At 41.8% G+C, this 24,244-nt stretch overlaps 1 protein-coding gene and 1 long non-coding RNA gene across 4 annotated transcripts in view; both read right to left on the reverse strand.

The window, feature by feature from the left end:
- LOC133242243 (uncharacterized) lies at positions 1 to 24,239 on the reverse strand. Its single transcript, XR_009734815.1, has 2 exons — positions 5,623 to 24,239; positions 1 to 2,430 (listed from the first exon to the last, which is right to left on the reverse strand). It is a non-coding gene; the product is annotated as an uncharacterized LOC133242243 (long non-coding RNA).
- Positions 1 to 24,244, reverse strand: part of HS6ST2 (heparan sulfate 6-O-sulfotransferase 2) — a 591,504-nt gene that overhangs the window by 565,430 nt on the left and 1,830 nt on the right. The window lies entirely within an intron of this gene.

Below are 24,244 nucleotides of genomic sequence, written 5' to 3' on the forward strand. Positions count from 1 at the left end.
TTCTTGGGAAAGAAGAATGGAGCTGGACGAATCAATCTTCCTGACTTCAGATGACACTACAAAGCTACAGTCGTCAAGATAGAGTGGTACTGGCACAAAAACAGAAATATATACCAATGCAACAAGGTGGCAAGCCCAGAAATAAATCCATGTAACTATGGGTACCTTATTTTTGACAAACGAGGCAAGAATATACAATGGGGCAAAGACAGCCTCTTCAATAAATGGTGCTGGGTAAACTGGACAGTTGCATGTAAAAGAATGAAATTAGAACACTTCCTAACACCATACACAAAGGTACACTCAAAATGGATTAAAGACCTAACTGTAAGACCAGAAACTATAAACTCTTAGGGGAAAGCATAGGCAGAACACTTGATGATGTAAATCAAAGCAAGATCCTCTATGACCCACTTCCTAGAGTGATAAATAAAAACCAAAGTAAACAAATTGCTGCTGCTGCTAAGTCACTTCAGTCGTGTCTGACTCTGTGCGACCCCATAGACGGCAGCCCACCAGGCTCCCCCGTCCCTGGGATTCTCCAGGTAAGAACACTGGAGTGGGTTGCCATTTCATTCTCCAATGCATGAAAGTGAAAAGTGAAAGTGAAGACGCTCAGCCGTGTCCAAAGTAAACAAATGGGACCTGATTAAACTTAAAAGCTTTTGCATAGCAAAGGAAACTATAAGCAAGGTGAAAAGACAACCCTCAGAATGGAAGAAAATAATAACAAATGAAACAACTGACAAAGGATTAATTTCCAAAATATACAAGCAGCTGATATAATTCATACCAGAAAAACAAACAACCCAATCAAAAAGTAGGGAAAAGACCTAAACTGACATTTCTCCAAAGAAGACATACAGATGGCTAATAAACACCTGAAAAGATGCTCAACATCGCTTATTATTAGAGAAATGGAAATCAAAACTACAATGAGATATCACCTCACACTGGTCAGAATGGCCCTCATCAAAAGGTCTACAAACAATAAATGCTGGGAAGGGTGTAGAGAAAGGGGAACACTCTTGTACTGCTGGTGGGAATGTAAATTGATACAGCCACTATGGAAGATGGTATGGCGATTCCTTAAAAAAATAAGAATAAAAGTACCATATGACCCAGCAATCCCACTCCTAGGCATATACCCTGAGGAAACCAAAATTGAAAGAGACATATGTATACCATTGTTCACTGAAGCACTATTTACAATAACTAGAACATGGAAGCAACCTAGATGTCCATCGACAGATGAATGGATAAAGAAGTTGTCATGTATATTCACGATGGAATATTACTTAGCCATAAAAGGAACACATTTGAGTCAGTTCTAATGAGGTGGATGAATCTAGAATCTATTATACAGTTAAGTGAGTAAGAAAGAGAAAGATAAATACTGTATTCTAACACATATATACGGAATCTAGAAAAATGGTACTGAAGAAATTATTTACAGGGCAACAATGGAGAAACAGACATAGAGAATAGACATGGACATGGGAAGAGGGGAGGAGAGGGTGAGATGTATGGAAAGAGTAACATGGAAACTTACATTACCATATGTAAAATAGTTAGCCAATGGGAATTTGAGGAAACTCAAACAGGGGCTGTATATCAACCTAAATGAGTGGGGTGGGGAGGGAGATGGGAGGGAGTTTCAAAAAGGAGGGGAAATATGTATACCTACCTATGGAGAAGGAAATGGCAACCCACTCCAGTGTCCTTGCCTGGAGAATCCCAGGGACGGGGGCGCCTGGTGGGCTGCCGTCTATGGGGTCACACAGAGTCGGACACGACTGAAGTGACTTAGCAGCAGCAGCAGCAGCATGGCTGATTCATGTAGAGGTGTGACAGAAAACAGCAAAATTCTGTAAAGCAATTATCCTTCAATAAAAAAATAAATTAATTTTTAAAAAAAGAATGAAGGGACAGTAATACCATCCTTTAAAAATAAAATAGATTATAATGGAATACCATGAGTAACAGTACATCAACAAACTGAATAATTTAGACAAAACTGACAAATTCCTAGAAAGACACAAACTGTTAAAATTACTCAAAAAGTAAAAGAATATCTAAATCCAACTATATAAAAAAGTAAAGTCACTGAATAAATAATCTAACAACTTACCACAAAGAAAATCCCAGGCCAAAAGGGTTTCTCTAGTGAATTCTACAAAAATATTAATACCAAGTTTCACAAACTCAAAGAGCAGAAAAGACAAGACATTTAACATCCTATGAGGTATTGCTGCTGTTGTTGTGTAGTCTAAGCCATATCTGACTCTCTGTGACCTCATGGACTACAGCACACCAGGCTTCCTTGTCCTCCACTATCTCCAGGAGTTTGCTCAAACTCATGTCCATTGAGACAGTGATGCTATGTAACCGTCTTATCCAAGAGCCAACTCATTGGAAAAGCCTCTGATGCTGGGAAAGATTGAAGGCAAAAGGAGAAGGGGGAGGCAGAGGATGAGATGGTTAGAGGTAAGTATTACCCTGATACTAAAACCAAACAAAGACATCATAAGAAAAGAAAACTATAGACCAATAATAACTTTAAGAAATAGAGATGCAAAAATTCTCAAGGAAACAATAGAAAATCCAATTCAGAAATATATAAAAAGGACTGTACAACATGACAAAATGGGATTTATCCCGAGAATGCAAAGTTGGCTTAACATCCAAGAGTTAGTTAATATAAAACACCATAGCAAAAAATTAAAAGGGGAAAATACATGATTATCACAATAGAGAGAGAAAAATCATTTGACAAAATCTGTCACCCATTCATTGATACAAAGATAATAATAAACACTTAATCAAGCTGGGAATGAGAGTGAACATCTTCAATCTGATAAAAGGCATCTAGGAAAAACCCCAGACATAACATCATGTTTAATGATGAAAGGCTGAATGCTTTCCCCCACAAGGTTGGAAACAAGGAAGTCCATTCTAGCTGCTTCAGTTGCATAATACTGGAGATTCCTGCCAGGGAATTTAGGCATAAATAAATAAAATGTGTCCACATTGGATAGGAAGAAGTAAAAGTGCTTATTTACAGGTGACATAATCTTGTATATAGAAAATCTTAAGGAATCCACAAAAATGAGTTCAGTAAGAATGCAGGATAGAAGATCAATATTTAAAAATTCAACAGTCTTTCTATAAGTAGCAATGAACAATCCAAAAATAAAATTTAAAAAAATTATATTTACAATATCAAAAAGAGTAAAATATTATGAGTAAATTTTTTAAAGTAGTATAAAACTTATAATCCAAAAACTGACAAAATATTATTGAAAGAAATTAAAGAACATTCAAATTAATGTAAAGACAGCCCAAGTTCATGGATTTAAAAACTTAATATTGTTCAGATGGTAATATTCCTCCAAACTGATCTATGGATTCAACATGATCCATAACAAAATCTTAGCTGGTTTCTTTGGAGATATTGATAAGCTAATTTTGAAATTCACACTGAAAGTCTAGGTACCCAGAATAGCCAAAACATTCTAGAGAAAGAAGAAAAAAACTGAAGATTCATACTTCCTGATTTCAAAACTAACTACAAAGCAACAGCCGTCAAAGACCATGTGGTGTTTCATAAAGATAGCTATCTAGATTAATAAAATAGAATTAAGGATCCAGAAACACGTATAAATAATGGAAAAAGTCTTTTAACAAATGATTCCGGGACAACCAACAGCCACGTGAAAAAGAATGAAGTTGGACCCCCTTCTTACAATACACACAAAAAATAACTCAAAATAAATCATAATCTTAATGTAAGATATAAAAGTATAAAACTCTTAGAGGAAGATAGAGGAGTAAATCTTTGTGATCTTAGGTTACACAAAACATTTATGAGAGACAAAAGAAAAAATTAGCTAACTGGATTTCATGAAAATGTAAAACTTCAATGCTTCAATGAACATCATGAAGAAAGTGAAGAGGCAACCCACTGAATGGGAGAAAAGTATTTGCAAAGCCTAGGTACAATAAAGGACTCGTATCTAGAATGTATACAGAACTGCTGCTGCTGCTAAGTCGCTTCAGTCGTGTCTGACTCTGTGCGACCCCATGGACTGCAGCCTACCAGGCTTCTCCGTCCATGGGATTCTCCAGGCAAGAACACTGGAGTGGGTTGCCATTTCCTTCTCCAATGCCTGAAAGTGGAAAGTGAAAGTGAAGTCGCTCAGTCGTGTCTGACTCTTAGCGACCCCATGGACTGCAGCCTACCAGGCTCCCCCATCCATGGGATTTTCTGGGCAACAGTACTGGAGTGGGGTGCCATTGCCTTCTCCGTATACAGAACACTTAATACTAAAAAGGAAATAATAATTTAAAATGGCAAAGGATCTGAATTGACATTCAATTGGGCAACCCTGTGCTGCACTCAGTCATGTTCAACCCTTTGCGACCCCATGAACTGTACCCCATCAGGCTCTTCTGTTCATGGGAGTTCCCAGGCAAGAATACTGGAGTGGGTTATAATCTTCCTCCTCCAGGGGATCTTTCTGACTCAGGGATTGAATCTGAGTCTCCTGTGCTCCTGCATTGCAGGCAGATTGTTTACCCACTGAGCCACTGAGGAAGCCCAAAATGTATCGCAGACTTAATAAAACTTGAAACTGTAAAACTTTTAGATAAAACATAGAAGAAAAATTCCAAGATCTAGGGCTACTCAGTGTCATATCTTTTTACCTTTTCATACTGATGCTGGGAAAGATTGAGGGCAAGAGGAAAGGTGGGGACAGTAGATGAGATGGTTGGATGGCATCAGTGAGTCAATGGACATGAGTTTGAGCAAACTCAGGGAGATAGTGAAGGAGAGGGAAGCCAGCTGTGCTGCAGTTCGTGGGGTTGCAAAGAGTCAGACACAACTTAGCAACTGAACAACAAGGTCTACTCAATTAATTCATTTTTAAAATTAAAGTGTAGGTGATTTATACTATTGTGCTAACTTCTGGTGTACAGTAAAGTGATTCAGTTAAATATATATATATATATATACACACACACACACATAAATGCTTTTCATATTTTTTTCTGTTATGGTTTATTACAAGATATTGAACATGGTTCCCTGTGCTATACAGTGGAGAAGGCGATGGCACCCCACTCCAGTACTCTTGCCTGAAAAATCCCATGGACGGAGGAGCCTGGTCGGCTTCAGTCCATAGGGTCACTAAGAGTCGGACACGACTGAGCGACTTCACTTTCACTTTTCACTTTCGTACATTGGAGAAGGAGATGGCAACCCACTCCAGTGTTCTTGCCTGGAGAATCCCAGGGATGGGGGAGCCTGGTGGGCTGCCGTCTATGGGGTCGCACAGAGTCAGACACGACTGAAACGACTTAGCAGCAGTAGCAGCAGTGCTATACAGTAGGACCTCGTTGTTTATCTATTTTATTAATATATATAGTAGTTCATATTAGCTAATCCTGAACTCCTAATTTATCCCTCCCTTACCCCTTTTTCCCTTTAGTAACTACGTTTGTTTTCTATGCCTGTGAGTCTGTTTCTCTTCTGTAAATAAAATCATTTGTATATTTTTTATTCCACATATAAGTTATATCATCTGATATTTGTCTCTCTTTCTGGCTTTTTTCACTTACTATGATAATCTCTAGGTCCATCCATGTTGCTGCGAATGGCGTTATTTCATTCTTTTGATGGCTCAGTTATATTCCATTGTGTATATGTACCATATCTTCTTTATCTATTCCTCTGTGGATGGACATTTAGACTACTTCCATGTCTTGGCAAGTGTAAATAATGCTGCTATGAATATAAGGGTGCATATATCTTTTCAAATTAAGAGTTCAGGGATAGCTGGATCATATGACCACTCTATTTTCAGTTTTTTAAGGAACCTCCATAACGTTCTCCATTATGAGAGAACATTACCATAAAGAAAGCTGAGTGCTGAAGAATTGATGCTTTTGAACTGTACTGTTAGAGAAGATGCTTGATAGTCCCTTGGACTGCAAGGAGATCAAACCAGTCAATCCTAAGGGAAACCAGTTCTGAATATTCATTGGAAGGACTGATGCTGAGGCTGAAGCTCCAATACCCTGGCCACCTGATGCCAAAGGACTCACTGGAAAAGACCATGATGCTGGGCAAGATTGACGACAGGAGGAGAAGGGGATGACAGAGGATGAGATGGTTGGATGGCATCACGGGCTCAATGGACATGGGTTTGAGCAAGATCCTGGAGCTGGTGATGGACAGGGAAGCCTGCTGTGCTTCAGTTCATGAGGTCACAAAGAGTCGGACATGACTGAGCGACTGAACTGAACTGAACTGAACTGATAATGTTCTTCAGAGTGACTGCACCAGTGTATACTCCCACCAACAGTGTAGAAGGTTACCCTTTTCTCCACACTCTCTCCAGCATTTATTATTTGTAGACTTTTTGATAACGGCTATTCTGACTGGTGCGAGGTGATACCTCATGGTAGTTTTGATTTGCATGTATCTAATAATTAGCATTGTGGAGCATCTTTTCATATTAGACAATTAATTCTTGATGCTAAGTCATGATCCATGAGAGGAAAAACTGATAGATTGGACTCATCAAAACTAGAAATTTTGCTCTGTCAAATAGCATGGGAAAAAGTTGAAAAGACAGGCAATGAGTCAAGAAGAAATACTGCAAGCAACATATCTAACAGAGAGTAATATTAAAGAATATGTAACTCCCAAAGCTCAACAGTTAAATAAACAGAGAATCCCATCAGAAAACAGGCAAATGACATTCTACCACAGAGGACCTACAGATGGCTAATAAGCATGTGAAAAGATGTTGAACATTATTAGTCATCAGGAGAAGGGATAGTAAAATCACAATGAGATATGACTACACATCTATCAGAATGGCTAAAATGTAAAAATAACAACACTACATGCTGGAAAGGATGAGGAGAAACTGGATCACTCACACATTGCTGGTGGGAATGTGAAATGACATACAGTCATTCTGGAAAACTGTTCAACAGTTTCTTACAAAACTAAACATGCACTTACCAAACGTCCCAGCAATTGCATTCCTGAGCATTTATCCTAGAGAAATGAACACTTAGCATCCCACAAAAGCCTACACATGAATGTTCATAGCAGCTTTATTCATAATAGCCCCAAACTAGAATCAGCCCAGATGTCCTTCAACAGCTGAATGGTGAAATAAACAGTGGTACATACTTACCATGGATTACCCTGTAGCAATAAAAAAAAAAAAAGAGAGAGAGAATGAACTATTGCTACAAGCAACAGCTTGGATGAATCTTGAGTGAATTATGCAAATCATAAGAGGTACCCCAAACTAGCTCTCACTCCTAATCCAGCAGAACCATGGTGTCCCAGAATTACAAACTGAAAGCCACCAGTGGCCCAGACACCTAAGGTGCTCACTATTAAAGCTGCCAGTTTGCACAAGACCATTGCCTTCCTCTAAGGCCCTGAAGCAGATGTGGATACACTGTCCCCAAAGCTCTTTCTAGGAGGGCAAGGTCAGAGTCACTAAGAGGCAATCTGTCATTTAATTACAGCAAGAGTTTACCTTCTTTTCCCAGCGGTATTTCTATTTCTCAGACCCAACTTTAGCTTCCGACATTTCAATCAAAACTCCTACTATTTCTTCACTATTTCCACCTGCTCAAAGTTCTAGGAGAACAGTTGTTTTCTTCCTTCAAGTTTCTTGCACTAATCTAAGAAATTCAGAGGCCACCAAAGTACATAATTGAAAACCAAACGATATAGCTGTACAGACTTCGGGCTTTCTGGAACTTGGATATCTCCATCTTAGCAGACTCTCTGCATACAAGAGCTCCTCTCTGTTAACCAGAAAATGCTGCATCCTGGAGTCAGACCTCAGCAAACCAAAAGAGCAAGATGTTTGTGGTCCCTGGCTTCTTTGCTGTGTGAATGGAAATCTGACCTCTTTGACATTCTCTAGAGATGTTCCTGGAGAAGGCAATGGCATCCCACTCCAGTACTCTTGCCTGGAAAATCCCATGGATGGAGGAGCCTGGTGGGCTGCAGTCCATGGGGTCGCTAAGATTCAGACACAACTGAGCGACTTCACTTTCACTTTGCACTTTCATGCATTGAAGAAGGAAATGGCAGCCCACTCCAGTGTTCTTGCCTGGAGAATCCCAGGGACAGGGGAGCCTGGTGGGCTGCCGTCTATGGGGTCGCACAGAGTCAGACATGACTGAAGCAACTTAGCAGCAGCAGCAGAGATGTTCCCAGCCAAAGGTCACAACCGAGACCCCCACACCCAGTTCTCTGATACTGGAACCAGAACCTTGCTACAATGAATAATGGTTTCATCACTATGGTTTAAAAGAAAAACAAATATGACATTCAATGAAGAGCATCACAATCTTGTTCATTCCAATCCAACCATACTTTTTCAAAGGAGAGAGATTGTCAGTGTAACTGCTCACTTCCATACACACAAATCCTATATGCAGCCTTTAACAGAGCATTCAGCTGAACTCTGGAACATGATGAGCTGCTTCCCTCCAACAGAGTTGGGCAAGGTGCCTGCAGTACAGGACTCCCTCCCTGAGAAATAAGCTGAGCTAATTTGGCTGCATTCAATGGTCTAGCCAAGTCATACGCCTTCAACTCCCCCCAAGTCAAAAATATACCCCATCCCTGAATAGGAAGAACAGTTGGAAACCAAAAAGTGTGATTTTAGTCTCATTCTGATGGATCTTGTGACATCTAGGTTTCTAAACCTCTCAATAATAATTTTTCAAGGCCATCTGGAATAAATAGAAGTCCCACTGAAAGCTGCATGTATGAAAATTGTGGTATTTTAAGTGGATTTTATCCTTAAATGCATAAACCAAAAAAGCATGCAAGCAATTGGATTAGAAAAGCAAGGTGCTTTAAAAAAAAAAAAAAAACTCTCTAATTGGCATTAAGTCACCAAACATTGTCAAACACATATCACTTGCTTAATTATTTTGTGTGCACATGTATATATCTTTATAACTTCATAAACATATAAATGAGAGGGAGATGCAGATTTAATGTACATCCATATGGCAATAAATACAAAAGCTGCCAGATTGTAAAATGCTATACTAATGCTAAAATGATACCATTTTTTCTTTCGCTTTGCTTCCAAGTCACAAAGAACAAATTGAGAGTAGAGGTGCAAAGTAAGGATCCTCAACTAAAAGGGGACATACACAGAGACCTTTTTGTCCAGTAATGCAAAGTATTTTTTAATACCCATCTTCAGCTCTGTATTCTATTTGTCTAATTATCTTTCATTAATCTTACAGTGAGTTTATGCATAAAATGATTTCTACAGGTCCATTAAAATTTTTATTGAAGAAGTTGTTCAGTCGCTAAGTTGTGTCCGACTCTGAGACCCCATGGACCACAGCACGCCAGGCTCTTCTGTCCTCCACTACCTCCTGGAGTTTACTCAGATTCATGTCCATTGAAGAAGTTTTTCATAAACAGCCTACATCATTCACCCCAATAAGCTTCATTTCAGCACGGCTTTCATTAATTTAGGGCTTCCCTGGTGGCTCAGATGGTAAAGCATCCACCTGCAATGCAGGAGACACGGCAGACAGGAGTTCGACCCCTGGGTAGGGAAGATCTCCTGTAGAAGTACCCACTCCAGTTATTCTTTCCTGGAGAATTTCATGGACAGAGGAACCTGGCAGGCTACAATCCATAGGGGCACAAAGAGGGACACGACTGAGCAACTAACACTTTCACTTTTTTCACTTTTTAACAAGTTTTAGTTGGTGTATTACACTCAGTGTATCACTTTCAGCAAAACCAATCACAGAAATAATAAATATGTTTGCCTCTAGTGTACATGACAAATCGGCTCAAACGGTTTTTCAACCTTCAAGATGTTGTGCCAGTTCATCTTCTACATAGCAAAGTCTCAGCCGTGAGGCTTCTGCTGAGTTGGCCATCATCCCAAGGTCAAACTCTCCTCCGGTTGTACTGGGCATCTTTTTACCATCCTTCCAAGCCTTCAACCTAATTTCTTTGCTGCCTGCACTGTCTGCCAGCCTGGCAGGCCCAGGCTCATTTGCATATTCTCTCAAATGGCTCTTTTCTAAAGCTGCCTCCTCCAGAGGAGAGAGAACGGTCACTCCTATGGGAAGTACTACACTCACTTGGTTATTTCAGTAATACAACACACTGCTAGCATCTACATGATGAGCCCCTGGGATAAGTGCTAGTTTCAGGATTCATTTTCTCTGGGACCCCTCACTTGAAGTTGAGAAAAAGCTTTATTTCACTGGCTCCTCATGATCCAAGATCGTATGAGCTGCCCTGGCTGAGCTCATTCACACTACTCTCCAAGGGCTGTGTCTACTCAGACCAAAATGAGCAAAAAAACCCAATGGTCATTCACAGAAACAGGCCATGGACAGAGCAGTGCAACTGACATGGCTAATGAGGCAACTGTCAACATTCAAGAAGTAAAATGCCCTGGCCTCTTACAAATCTTGTGAAGTGGATGCACCATAATTTAAGTCCACATGGAGCATAATTTAAAATACATTAAGGTCTTCATTTTCCTTATATAGAAAAAAAATCTTTCCTCTAACCTAAATCCTTCCCCCTCACCAAAAAAAAAAAAACATAATTCTTTTGTGTAAATCATTGTTGAAAGCATTTACAATATCTTGGATATCTAAATCCTTATTTAAAAGGGGAAAAGAAGAGCTGCAAAATTTACCTTTAGAGAGTGATTTTATTAAACATTGTTAAAGGTGCCTTAACATGTTGGAACCTGTTATTTGCAGATAGTCACCTCAGGTCTCCATTCCACTTATTTTGTATAGACACATAGCCAAAACAGAGGGTACAGGCTTTTACTATGGAGAAAAGTGTGTGCTCAGTCATGTCCAACTATTTGGAACCCGATTGCCTGTAGCCCACCAGGCTCCTCTGTCACCAGATTTTTCCAGCAAGAATACTGGAATGGGTTGCCATGCCCTCTTCCAGGGGATCTTCCTGACCCAGGGATCGAACCCGTGTCTCCTCCATCTCCTGCACTGCAAGCAGATTGTTTACCACTGAGCCACCAAGGAAGCCCTACAGAGAACAGTAGGGAGGCTCTTTAAAAAACTTAAAGAGTTATCATACAATTCTGCAATCCCACTCCTGGGCATATATCCAGAGAAAACTCTAATTTGAAAAGACACATGCACCCCTATGTTCATAGCAGCACTATTCACAACAGCCAAGACAAGGAAGCAATCTAAATGTCTATCAACAGATGAATGGATAAAGATGTGCTATATATATATAGTGTAATACTGCTGGTGCTTCTAAGTCACTTCAGTCGTGTCTGACTCTGTGTGACCCCAGAGATGGCAGCCCACCAGGCTCCCCCGTCCCTGGGATTCTCCAGGCAAAAACACTGGAGTGGGTTGCCATTTCCTTCTCCAATGCATGAAAGTGAAAGTGAAGTTGTTCAGTCGTGTCCGACTCCTAGTGACCCCATGGACTGCAGCACACCAGGCTCCTCCGTCCATGGGATTTTCCAGGCAAGAGTGCTGGAGTGGGCTGCCATTGCCTTCTTTGAGTATAATACTACTCAGCCATAAAAAATAATGAAACAATGCCATTTGCAGCAGCATGGATGGACCTAGAGGTTATCATACTAAGTGAAGTAAGTCAAAGACAAAATCATATGATAGCACTTATATGTGGAACCTTAAAAAAATAATACAAATGAACTTATTTACAAGAACTAAACAGACTTGTAAACAGAGAAAACAAATTTATGGTTGCCAAAGGGGAAATGGGTGAGGGGTGAATTAGGAGTTTAGATATGAACAGACACACACTGCTGCTGCTGCTAAGTCGCTTCAGTCGTGTCCGACTCTGTGCGACCCCATAGACGGCAGCCCACCAGGCTCCCCCGTCCCTGGGATTCTCCAAGCAAGAACACTGGAGTGGGTTGCCATTTCCTTCTCCAATGCATGAAAGTGAAAAGTGAAAGTGAAGTCGCTCAGTTGTGTCCGACTCTTAGCAACCCCACGGACTGCAGCCGACCAGGCTCCTCCATCCATGGGATTTTCCAGGCAAGAGTACTGGAGTGGGGTGCCATTGCCTTCTCCAAGACACACACTACTATATATAAAATAGATAAACAACAAGGACCTACTATACAGCACAGGGAACTATATTCAATGTCTTACCATAAACTATAATCGCAAAGAATCTGAAAAAGAATATATATATGCTATATATCATACATGTATATATATATTATATTACACATGTATATATGTTATATATACTTAACATATATATGTATAACTGAATCACTTTGTTGTACACCAGAAACTAACATATTGTAAATCAACTGCTGCAAAGTCGCTTCAGTCGTGTCCAACTCTGTGCGACCCCAGAGATGGCAGCCCACCAGGCTCCCCCGTCCCTGGGATTCTCCAGGCAAGAACACTGGAGTGGGTTGCCATTTCCTTCTCCAGTGCATGAAAGTGAAAAGTGAAAGTGAAGTCGCTCAGTCGTATCCGACTCCTAGCGACCCCATGGACTGCAGCCTACCAGGCTCCTCCGTCCATGGGATTTTCCAAGCAATCAACTATACATCAATAAAAAGAATAAATAAAAAAGGATGGCAAGGGCTTTTTGAGGCTTGTCTGAGAATTTAATGAACATTAAAACATATCAGACAGGCTATGTGTCTCAGCTGGTTTTAAATGCCAACTCCAATACTGACCAGGATGTAAATTTAGGCAGGTTATACATCTCACCCAATTACCTGTTTTCTTGTCTTCAAATGGGTTTTTTACACACCTATGTCAGAGGGTTGTTTTGAGGATTAAATGAGAAAAATATATGTTATGCCTTTGGCATAGGGCTTGGCTCAGTAGCTAGCCCAAAACACTAATACATCTTCACAGAAAGTCAGGTCTAGCTACCTGGGTCAAACCATCAGTTTACAGCACTTCTCTTTGCCTGAGTCTTGAAGTTTTCCACTTTTTCTTCAGTTGTATTCCAATAAAACTTTACTTACAAAAACGGGTGGAGACAAGATTTGACCCAAAGTTTGCAAACTGTAGTACAGATAGTATGTCTAATGCAGATGCTACAAATACTGTGTATGTGTGTGCATATATATAGCTTAGATATGATTTTTCTAAAGTTTGATTTGGCGTATATTTATGAGTGTGTTGGCTATCTGCATGTTTGTGTGAAAGGGCCTTGTGAATGTTCACCCAAAAGAACTTTGGAGAAATGTGTCCGAGTATTTTTTACATAAAGGAGATTGTTTTCATAAAGGACAAGTTCTTCCATTACTGTTACATAATCTGTCAAATGCAAATATTTGTAGAGCCCTCTGAAGAGAACTCCACATGGGTTCCCCACGTGGGTAAAGATAACAAAACATGAGTAATAAGTGAAAGTCGCTGAGTCATGTCTGACTCTTTGCGACTTCATGGACTCTATATATATATACGGTCCATGGAATTCTCCAGGCCAGAATACTGGAGTGGGTAGCCTATCCCTTCTCCGGTGGATCTTCCCGGCTCAAGAACTGAACTGGTTTCCTACACCGCAGGCGGATTCTTTACCAGTTGAACTACCAGGGAAACCCATGAGTAATAATCATAGCCATAATTCTTTAGTACATATCATATGATAGGTGCTGAATCTTTGATATACATTATATAGATGCTAACATGGAGTTCTTCACTCTTGCATGTGAATTAAGAAGCTTGATGTGGTCAGTGAAAGACTGACAATAAGTGAAAGTTGCTCAATCATGTCTGACTCTTTGTGACCCCATGGACTTTACAGTCCATGGAATTCTCCAGGCCAGAATACTGGAGTGGGTAGCCTTTCCCTTTTCCAGGGGATCTTCCCAACTCAGGGATCGAACCCAGGTCTCCCACATTGCAGGCAGATTCTTTATCAGCTGAGCCACAAGGGAAGCCCATTTCCAAATACATCACACTATTAATACTCCTTCCCATGCACTCAGGTATGGCCTGATCTCTTGTTCCTTCCTAAGTACCACATAGTCAGATAGAATGCGCTGTAAGTTATTTACCTACTGGAGCTTTTCCAGGCCAACTTTATGGGTTAGTATGTGGTCTGTTTTCAAAAATGTTCTGTACGTGTTTGAGAAAAAAGTGTATTTTTCTAATTGAATGCTTGTCTCCTACAATGAGTTTGTTAAGCATGTTGCTCAAATCCTGTGTATCCTTACTCATTTTTTGTTCATTTCATTTTGCATTTTCTGAAAGAGGTTAGTAGATTTTACAGTTTCTCCTAATAGCTCTATCCATTTTCACTTTACATATTTCAAAACTATGGTATTAAGTGCTACAGGTCTAGAATTATTATCTGAACAACTGAACATTTTATCATTATCCAGTGATCCTCTTTATCCCCCCAAAAGGTTTTGCCTTAGTTAATTTAGCTACATCAGCTCCCCTCTGGTTAGTATTTGCATAGGATATCTATTCCAATCCTATCAGTGTCCTAATGTTTTAGCTTTGTCTCTCATACACAGAATATAGCTAGATTTTGTACTTTCATCAGTTGAAATGATCTATGCCTTTTAACTGGTGAGTTTAATCAACTTCTATTTATTGTAGTAACTGAGGAGTTGGCTGCCAAGATCAAAAGGACTTTTAAAAAAAGTACCTTCTTGTATCCTAGCTGTAACCTGGTAACTAACTCTAGTCAATTTCTAAACACTCTGCTTGCATTCACTCTCTTGTAAGAAGTTACCAAAAGTCCAATGATCTCCATGAGTGAATCTGAGCCGATACTATACAGTTATGGGGAAAGGTCAATTAATGCAAGGAACAGTGCACACAAGCCTGATCCATTTGATGTAAACCAATGCATTGCACACTTTCAGTTGCTCTGTTCCTTCAGAAATGTGCATGGAAGTGATTCATTAGAACTATACTCTTCACAGAAACAAACCAATTCTCTTAGGCTCACTAGGGCATCTCCACTGGTAAAATTCAAAAACCAATCAAACTGAATAAGAAGCCCTCTTTGCAGACATTTACATGGAGAAAGAACATGATTCTTGACAATTCAGAGTAAATGAAGTGCAAATTATTCTCTTACAATATATATCAGAATTGAAGCTTAAATTGTGATTAAGAAAGAACCCACAGTTTAATCAGAAAAATTTATTTATTGGTAATTCCCATGAGCTCATATTTGATACATTTATAACATAGGATAACAAATTCAAAACTATTGCTAAGTTATAAATATGGAATTTATGCCGAATTTGCATTATTTAATTTTATTTTGAATTTGCATGTGTGCCTATATTTGAATATTTATAATATTCCAGAAAAAGCACAGTGGAATGTGCAAGACAGATTTATTTAGTGTAATGCTCTGAAATGTGTCAAAGTCTTCAACACTGTTCTTAGAGGCAAAATGGCAGAAATAACAAATGGGATGCAATAAGACCAACTGAATAATCTGTGAAGTCCAATACCTAAGGAAAGCTTTTCTGCCAATAAATATTTTACTAAAAGTTTGGACAAATATTTCTCTAAGCTTACAATGACATTGTATTAGGAGACATATACCATTAATTGGATTCTTCATTACAGTTTAATGGAAGACCAAATATTCCCATCTATACCTTTTTTTCCCCCCTAATCTCAGTGACTAAATATCTCATCTTATTTGGCACAGAATGTTGATATTAGCTTCCCAACTGCAAAACACGTTCTTTGTTAAAATAGCTTGTCCCTAGAATGTAGTCTTTGTGGAGTTTCAACAATAAGATTCTGAACCTCACTGTATTTAGTGGCCCCTCTGATACCCAGAGCAGTTGAGGAATGCAGTGTTCTAGTCCAGGGGTCCCCAACCTCTGGGATCAAGTGCCTGATGATTTGAGGAGGAGCTGATAAAATAATAATAGAAATAAAGTGCACAATAAATGTAATGCACTTGAATCATCCCCACACCATCCCCAGTCCATGAGAAAATTGGCTTTCATGAAACCGGTCCCTAGTGCCAAAGAAGTTGGCAACCCCTGGTCTGCTGCTACTGCTGCTGCTGCTAAGTCGCTTCAGTCGTGTCCGACTCTGTGCGACCCCATAGATGGCAGCCCACCAGGCCCCGCCGTCCCTGGGATTCTCCAGGCAAGAACACTGGAGTGGGTTGCCATTTCCTCCACCAATGCATGAAAGTGAAAAGTGAAAGTGAAGTCGCTCAGTCGTGTCCGACTCTTAACGACCCCATGGACGGCAGCCCACCAGGCTCCTCCATCCATGGGTTTTCCAGGCAAGGGTACTGCAGTGGGGTGCCATCTAGTCGACTTAATTTACAGTTAACCAGGGGCAATGCTCTTATGAAGTGAAACTGCTCCAGGGGGAGGCTGCTGCAGCAGACTGGACTCCACTTCTCTCCTGGATGAGGGCAGCATGTGCACTAACTGATCTAACCCCTCAGTCATGGACGTTTAGAACCTACAATCCTTCTCCAACCCCAAGACTGTGCTCTTCTAATCAGACCATTAGCTCTTGTATCAGCTCACTTGAAAAGAGGCTCATGAGTATTCAAAGTCCAGGCTATCTTGGGTGGCTCTGGCTGAAGAAAGTAAGCCTTTTATTTCTGTGTGCCATTATTAATTTCCTGTTTCATTTAATTTTAAACAGAGAACAAGCAATGGCAATCCACTCAAATATCTCTGTACTGTACTAGTGTAAGAGTTCCATGGATTCTTTGGAATGTGACAACAGCCAATCATCAGAAAAATCAACAATCGATGTCTGACTTATCACCTCTGCCTTTCAGTCTCAGAGTTTATTTAGCCAAGGCTGCTTTCCTCATTAAGGACTCCCAGAATATCAAGAGGCTAATGAAATAACCAGCCAATAGTCTTTAGAAACCAAAAAGCAAACATGTGTAATTTATCAAAGCCATAATTAAGCATCATTTTAAAAACTGTTAATATTTATTTTTATTATGAAAGCAATGCATACTTGTAAAGAAAATTAAAATCCTTCAAAGAAACAGAGAAAGAAAATAAGTCACTAATTGAACTATTGATATTTTGGTATTTTTCTTCCATTCTTTGCCTTTTATGCTTAGATTTGAGAGGGATGGAAAGATGATTTGCCTCTCTCCTTCCACCCCCGCCCCTTTGCTCTCTCACATAATTGTTGTCAAACTGGGCCCATAACTGTCTATCTCTTTTCCCCTTAGCATTAAATCACTACCAATTTTCCATACTCTAAAAAGGACGTTTAAATGGTTTTGAAATAATCCCTCAAGTGGATGTACTGAGATTTCTTGAACCATTCACCTATACGTTGATCAGATTTTTCCAATTTGCTACACTTAAAAATAACTCCAAGTAACTTACAGATAATGGGAGCCTCCTAGGATGCCATTGTCGTGTCACCCTCTGCTTTTTCCTCATGGCACTTCTCACAATTTTCAGTAATGAATTATTTGTTTCCTGTCTACCTTTCCCACTCTATGAAGCCAGGGACCATGTCTACCTGGTTCCTCACACTGCCTCCAGCACATAGCATATTGATGAGATATTCAATAAATATTTGTAAATAAATGAATAAATAAATGAGTGAATGATAAAAAGACATGTACAGGACTGTTTTTCAGTAAAATGCCAGACAACAAATTGTGGGTCAAAGAAATACTGTCAATGTTCTCTGTTTATCTATTTTATTTCCAAAAGAATCATTTCAATTTACATTTCCATCAACAATGTATATGAATGATGGTATTTACCACACCTTTGTCAACACTGACTACTATCCTTTTTTTGTTTGGCGGCAGTGGTGATATATACCAAGTTGTTTTTTTCAATCTGAGAAATTAATTAGAGAAGCAAAAAGCTTTTCCTACATACAATTGAAATCTGCATTTCTTTAGTACCAATGAAACTAAACTTTTTTCCTTAGTTTAGAAACTAAAAACTAATCTTTCTCCTTTCTGTAAACTAGCTTTGGTTCCATGTTGCAAGTTTTCTGGTCATAGCCTTTGTTTTTCTGCTCAATTCGCTGGAGTTCTTTTTCCAGGAAAGATGTCAGCCTTTTGTCTGTTTTATTTGTTGTGCATATTTTCATCAGTTTGACACATGCCTTTTCATTTATTTTTGGACAGATAAACATTTCTCATTTTTATGTAATCATAACTGTCGATATTTTCCTCTATTCAAATAGTCTCTTCCTTGGCTAAGATTCCCACATGAAAACTGCAGTGATCATTTAAATAATACTGCCAACTGTGAATTCAGATTAACTGGGTTCACAGACTCCTACGTATACAACTAAGCCCTAACCTGTTTAGAACTCTGGTTCTCACTTCTTTGCAAGCTTTGGCCAGTAGAAACCTAAGCAAGTTAGACTGGTCACAGCTCTCAGTACCCTCCCAGCTCTCATTAGACCCCCTTTTCAACCTCTCTGTTTTGTCAGTGGTACCATCTTGACTCCAGACTGGAAATCAGAGCTATACCTTTAACTTGACTATAGCCTTCATTTACTTTTGTGCTTCTTACATTCCTGCCATGCGAGAGTTTCTCATACCTCTGGGGTTCAACCTTCTGGTTGCCATTACAGGACCTCTACAAGGAGGCTCCCTAACCCTCCCCCAGGCCCGAACCTTCTCAGGGACTTGTGCCATGAGGATGCCACATCCACCCACAGTGCCTCCTTCCTTCTAAATTTTGTTGTTTGCTCATTGTTTAGTCCCGAAGTCATGTCTGACTCTTTGGGCCCCATGAACCGTAGCCTACCAGGCTCCTCTGTCCATGGGATTTCCCAGGCAAGAATACTGGAGTGGGCTGCCGTTTCCTCCTCCAGGGGATCTTCCCCACCCAGGGATGAAACCCGTGTCTCCTGAGAAGCCAGTTTCTTCCTAAGAACAAGCCACCTATTCCCAGAAGCCTTTCCAAACAGATCTCTCCTTTTTCTGGCCTGCTCCTCATCCTTTAGAAAGAAAAGGGCCTTAGAAAGCAACCTGTTTAAGTCTCCCATTTTACAGAGGGGGGGTGGACCTGCCAAATCACTGGTTCCTCCCCACTCCCCACCTGTCTATACTACATAGTTCTGCACTTTTACCATCATGAACTTGAGGCTGAAGATGGTGACCTCGGCTTTTGGGGATTTGTCTGGGCTCTAATCTCCTCCAACTGCCAGCACTAGGCAGAGGTCATAATACTTACTCCACAAAGTTTGCTGATTAGACCTAAACTGTTACCTAAACAGATGAACTTTTCTCTATTTTTAAAATGTATTCCAATAAAGGTATGACATTTTAAAGACATTATTGATATTCAAATCATTTTCAAACAAAACCCATCTTCTTTATTAAATATCTAAAACACCAAATTATTCCGTTCTACTGTAAGTTCTGTGAGAGTAAAGATGACACATCTCTCCTGGAATATAATGGGCAGCTTCGCAAAATTTCATTTCACGAATGACAGATAGAAGAGGTGACTATTCTTTAATGTCATTTCATACTACTTAAGTTGATGACAGATATCTAGAAAAGACAAGCTCTAACATTCTTATTGCCACGTAACAGCACTAGTCTAAAATTACTATTAAGAAAATCTAATTCCAAATAGCTTTTTATACCACCTTGAGAACTTTGAGCTTGTCTGGGATGCCAGCAACATATTTGCCATCCGGGCAAAGATGTTAATTTATCATGGTGAATTTCTCCCCCTCTCCTGGGAGATACACGTGTGCAGGGCAGGAGGCAATAACAGCTCTTAGCATCCTTGGCTAATTGAAGCTGCGCCTGTGAGAATCCAGTGGCCTACAGCTTGAGGGACCAGAAGGACCGTACCACTGCCTAAACTGATCCATTCACTGGCTGCCTCACCCTGTACCACATGCCAGTCTTGTCGTCCTGCTTCACTGCATGAGGGAAGGAGTGGAACATGGGCACCTGAGCCATGAGCAGGCTCATGCACTATGGACTTCCTACCAAGACATGGCTGTGTCAAAATAGAGCCACTTTGGGAATTCCCTGGCACTCCAGTGGTTAGGACTTGGTGCTTTCACTGACAAAGCCTGGGTTCGATCCCTGGCTAGGGAACTAAGATCTCAGAAGCCACACAGCCAAAAATAAAGCCACCTTTAAACAAAAGGAAAAGAAAAGGAAGCCTTTACTACAAGTATTAAAAAGGAGTGACCACAAAGAAGACAAAAGAGAGAGAAAGCTATGCTCCATAGAAATGCCATATTTCCTGTAAGTGATAACCTAGTGGATTTCCTGTAAGTGATAACCTAGTGGATTCTAGGTGAAAATTAATTACTCTTCCCCTATGACTGCTGCAAAATGTAAAGATGCTAAATGTCTAAGATGCACCATGAATATGATGATCAGATTCTCTGACTTGGGTAGCTGAGGAAGCTGATCTTCTCCCGCCACCAACTGCCACCCTAGTGTGCCAGCCAGCACAGTGCCCGGGGGAAGAATGAGCCTGGTGCAGTTTCTCAATGCCCAGTTCTGAGGTCCTCCCACAGACTCAGGATGCACTAGAGTTGGCTACAAACAGAGGGAATTTGGCCTGAGAAAAAGCCTGCAGGATCTGGGAGTCAGAAGAACTGATCAGCAACCATGTTTTGATACATTTTCAAAAACAGTCTTGGGAATTCTCGAATGAGCAGGATTTCGCTCTGGCCCCTAAACAACATATTCGCACACAGAGGCATGAAATGCAATTTCTAGGTTTTTTTTAAAAAAAAAACAAATACGGTTCTTAATAAACTGGTGCCTTTTGCCAGCCAAGCACTCTCTCTTTGTCCTCTCCAGGCAGCGTGATGGCAGCCGTTTGCACTCAGCAGTTATATATCACCCGAGCACTTCTAGAATGTAGCAGTGGGAGCACAATTCATGTCTTGGCTTGCAGCCTCCGTGGCCTCTCATGCCGGCCTCCCCCCCACCATGGACAGATGTAGTGAGTCAGAAGGTGTCCCTTGTCGCCACTGATGGTTCCTCCTGACACTTATTCACCAGGCCCCCAGTGTATTCCCACTCTGCTCAGCTTTGCAGTGATTCCTGCCTTGGCAATGAGACGCCCCTTTGCCAACCAGCCACCAGACCTTCTCCTGGTGAGCATAAAGCTTCAGGGAGGTAGAATTCTATTTCTCTCTCAATGGCTGCGGCAACCCTGGTCCAATCACTCATTCAAACACATGTGTAAAAACGACTGGAAACGGCGATAATGTAGGTGATAATAACATCAGTGAGCATCCATGGAGTGTTCACTTTGTGGTAATGACTCACATGAAATACCTCACTGTGCTTTTGCAAAAAAAAAACCTTGCTCATGGAGTTGCCGTCGACAGAGCAAGGGCTGTGGAATCAGCCCAGGCTGGAGCAAGATCCTTGCTGTGTCACTAAAGAGTCCAATGACCTTGAGAAAGTCCTTCAACCACTTTGGGCTTCTGTCTCATCTGATAAATAGGGAGACTTCTGCCCACTCTGCCTTCTTGCTACCGACAGTGCAACTTTACAGAGACATAGCAGAGATAAGGGATGGCAAAGCTCACCAGGAACCAGAATGCACTAACCACACAGATAAGGCTGGGACAGGCTCGGGTCCAAGGTCATGCAGCTGGTTCACGGCTAACCTGGAACTGAGGCCCAGGCGTCAGAACTCCCAGGCCAAACAGACGGAGCTGCTGTTCTGCTCAGCTCAGTGGACCACAGAGCCCACCAGCAGCTGGCACGGAAGGCTGTTCCACACAGGAACTCCCCGCGGCTGACTTTCTGTCTCATGAGACCAGCTCCTCAGCCTCATGCATCACAACCAGCACAGATGTTTCTGTCTCTAAATTTGCAACATACACACACACTCTCAGTGTCACACGCTTGTGTACACCTTCTCTCACACAGATTATCAGAATTCACAGAACTGGTCCTGTAAGCAGTCAGCATCCTGGGAAATTCTGGAACCCTCCGGCTATGACTACTCTTTAAGATGACGATTTCTGGAGGTGGGTAGGAATTAAGGAAATAAAGTGCCTTGGGGTAGCCACATGTTTCTCTAGCAAATTTTACTTCATTTTGGTGAATATCAGAAGATCCAAGTAACTCCGACTCTTTAGAAAGTGATTCTTCCTTTATTAGACTAGATGGCACTGTGGTATCACCCTTTTGATGACCAAGGAAATCGTTTTTCATGTCAAATAATTTTGCTTCCACTGGGGACTGTCCAAGAGGCTAAGCCCTCCCCTTTGAGGGGTCCTCGTTATCCTATGGAAATTTTCTGAAGGAATCTGCCAGAGGACAGTGGCCATCAAATACACAAGATCACAATGACAATAATGTGTGTTTACACACTATGTCACACTACCTGTCCAAAGGGATTTTAAAAGGCACATGTGCATTGTGGAACTCCAGAGAGGGCCGGGCCATAGTAGTCAAGACTTCGTTTTTTCCTCCTCTGCCACAGCCATGGCTGTGGAATTCGATTTTTGCCCTCAAGAGTTTTTTTTTTATATCAGCACCTTTCACTACACCTACAGGCTCCATTAGCAAGAGGAATTATTTTCAATATTGCCAAATTGTTTGTGAACATCTTAAACCATAAAGTCTTGTGGTGACAATGGCTTACACAATTCTCACAGTGGATTGAGGTGGCAGCCTTCCTAGGGTCAAGGTTCTCTTAGGAGGTTGGGAACAGAGGAGGTTAGTGCTGGAAGGGAAATGGAAGTTCAACAGATTCTCCCAGAATTCCAGCATTCAGAAAGGACACTGTAAACTGACGGATGGGAAAGTGAGTAGCGGGTGAGGTTTCCCCTAAATCTCAATGATGACCAGAAAGTTGGAGGGCTCTATTCGTCTGGGGCTGGACAGAAAAACCCACATTGGCTGTCGCATTCCGAGAGGTACCAACAAAAGGTGATAATGTCTGGAGCAGAGCAGCCCTCACCATGAGAAGGGAATGGGGAATCTGTCCAGGGAAGCAGCCTCTGTAGCAGCAGCAATCTCCTGTGGTCAGCTCAGTGGAGAGACAGAGAGCATGGCCATGTCAACTAAACTCACCTTATCCATTCCCGGCATCCCCTGCAGCAGCCCTCTCTGTTTTATAGAGAGCAGCAGAATGGGAGCCCTGACTGGGGCAACTGCACCCCAAAGAGTCCTTCCTACTCCCCACTTTATGACATTCCCTGACCTCCAGCAACCAGGCATTGCAGCTGGCTGGAGGAAAATGCCCTCGCTTCAAAAGTGACTGGCTTTTCATAAAACAGCTCTTTCAGCATCAGCCATAGGTTCCCAGCAAGTGGACTGGCAGCGCCCTGCTCTAGGGCTCACGAATTTGTAAATCAGGAGAGGTTTCTCAAGACTGAGCCCCACACGGGATCCGCAGCAGCGTCCCAACCCGCCCTTCAGCCCGCGAGATGGCCCTTACACTCGCAAAGCGCAGGGGATGCCCCGCGTGAAGCCAGTAACCAGGGGCGCAAGCTGGGTACTGGGTGTCCACAAACAGCCACAGAGGGACATTTATTCGCCCAAAGAGAGTACAGCCAGCGGAAAGAAAGGAGGAGCGAGGCGACAAAAGTATGGAAGGAAGAGGGAAAAACACACACACACAGAAAAGGTTAAAGAAAGGACGGGAAGCAAAGTGAGAAAGGAAAACGGAGGGAGAAGGAAAGAGCAAGCGGCCAGGAGCTGACAAGATCCCAAGCAAGAGAAAGAGAGGCGAATAGACGAAGCGAAGGGAAAGGCCGGGGAGGAGGGGGAAGAATGCGGGATCGTCAAAGAAGAGAAAGGCAGCTTGGGAACCTGGGCGCGGAGAAAAGAGAGAGGCTGGAGGGACTCAGGCACGCTACACGGAGAGCGCGGCTCTTTTCGGCGCTCCAGTGAGGAATCTACATTCTGTACCCTGTCCCGGCGGCTGCCGGGGTTAGGGGGTGGCGGGAGGGGGGCTCGTCCCGGGCCTCCCAGCCGCTTCCCCCCGCGCACTCTGAGCCGCCAACCAGGCCAACCCGTGTGCAGACATAGGAGCCGTCCCGGGTAGGAATAGACAAGCTTCCTGCGGCCGCCACAGCGCCGTGCTCCCACGCGCCAGGGCGCCAGGCGCCTGCCCAGCCCAGCTCGGGCGCCACTGCAGGGACGCCGAGGTGCTCCCTGGGTCACCCGCACCAATCGGCCGCGCCTTCCGATCCTCTGCTGGGTCAGCGCCCCACTCGGCTCGGGGGGCCCTGATCGGCCGCGGGCGCGCACTCA

Source organism: Bos javanicus, chromosome X (genome assembly GCF_032452875.1).
Source record: "Bos javanicus breed banteng chromosome X, ARS-OSU_banteng_1.0, whole genome shotgun sequence".
Lineage (NCBI taxonomy): Eukaryota > Metazoa > Chordata > Mammalia > Artiodactyla > Bovidae > Bos > Bos javanicus.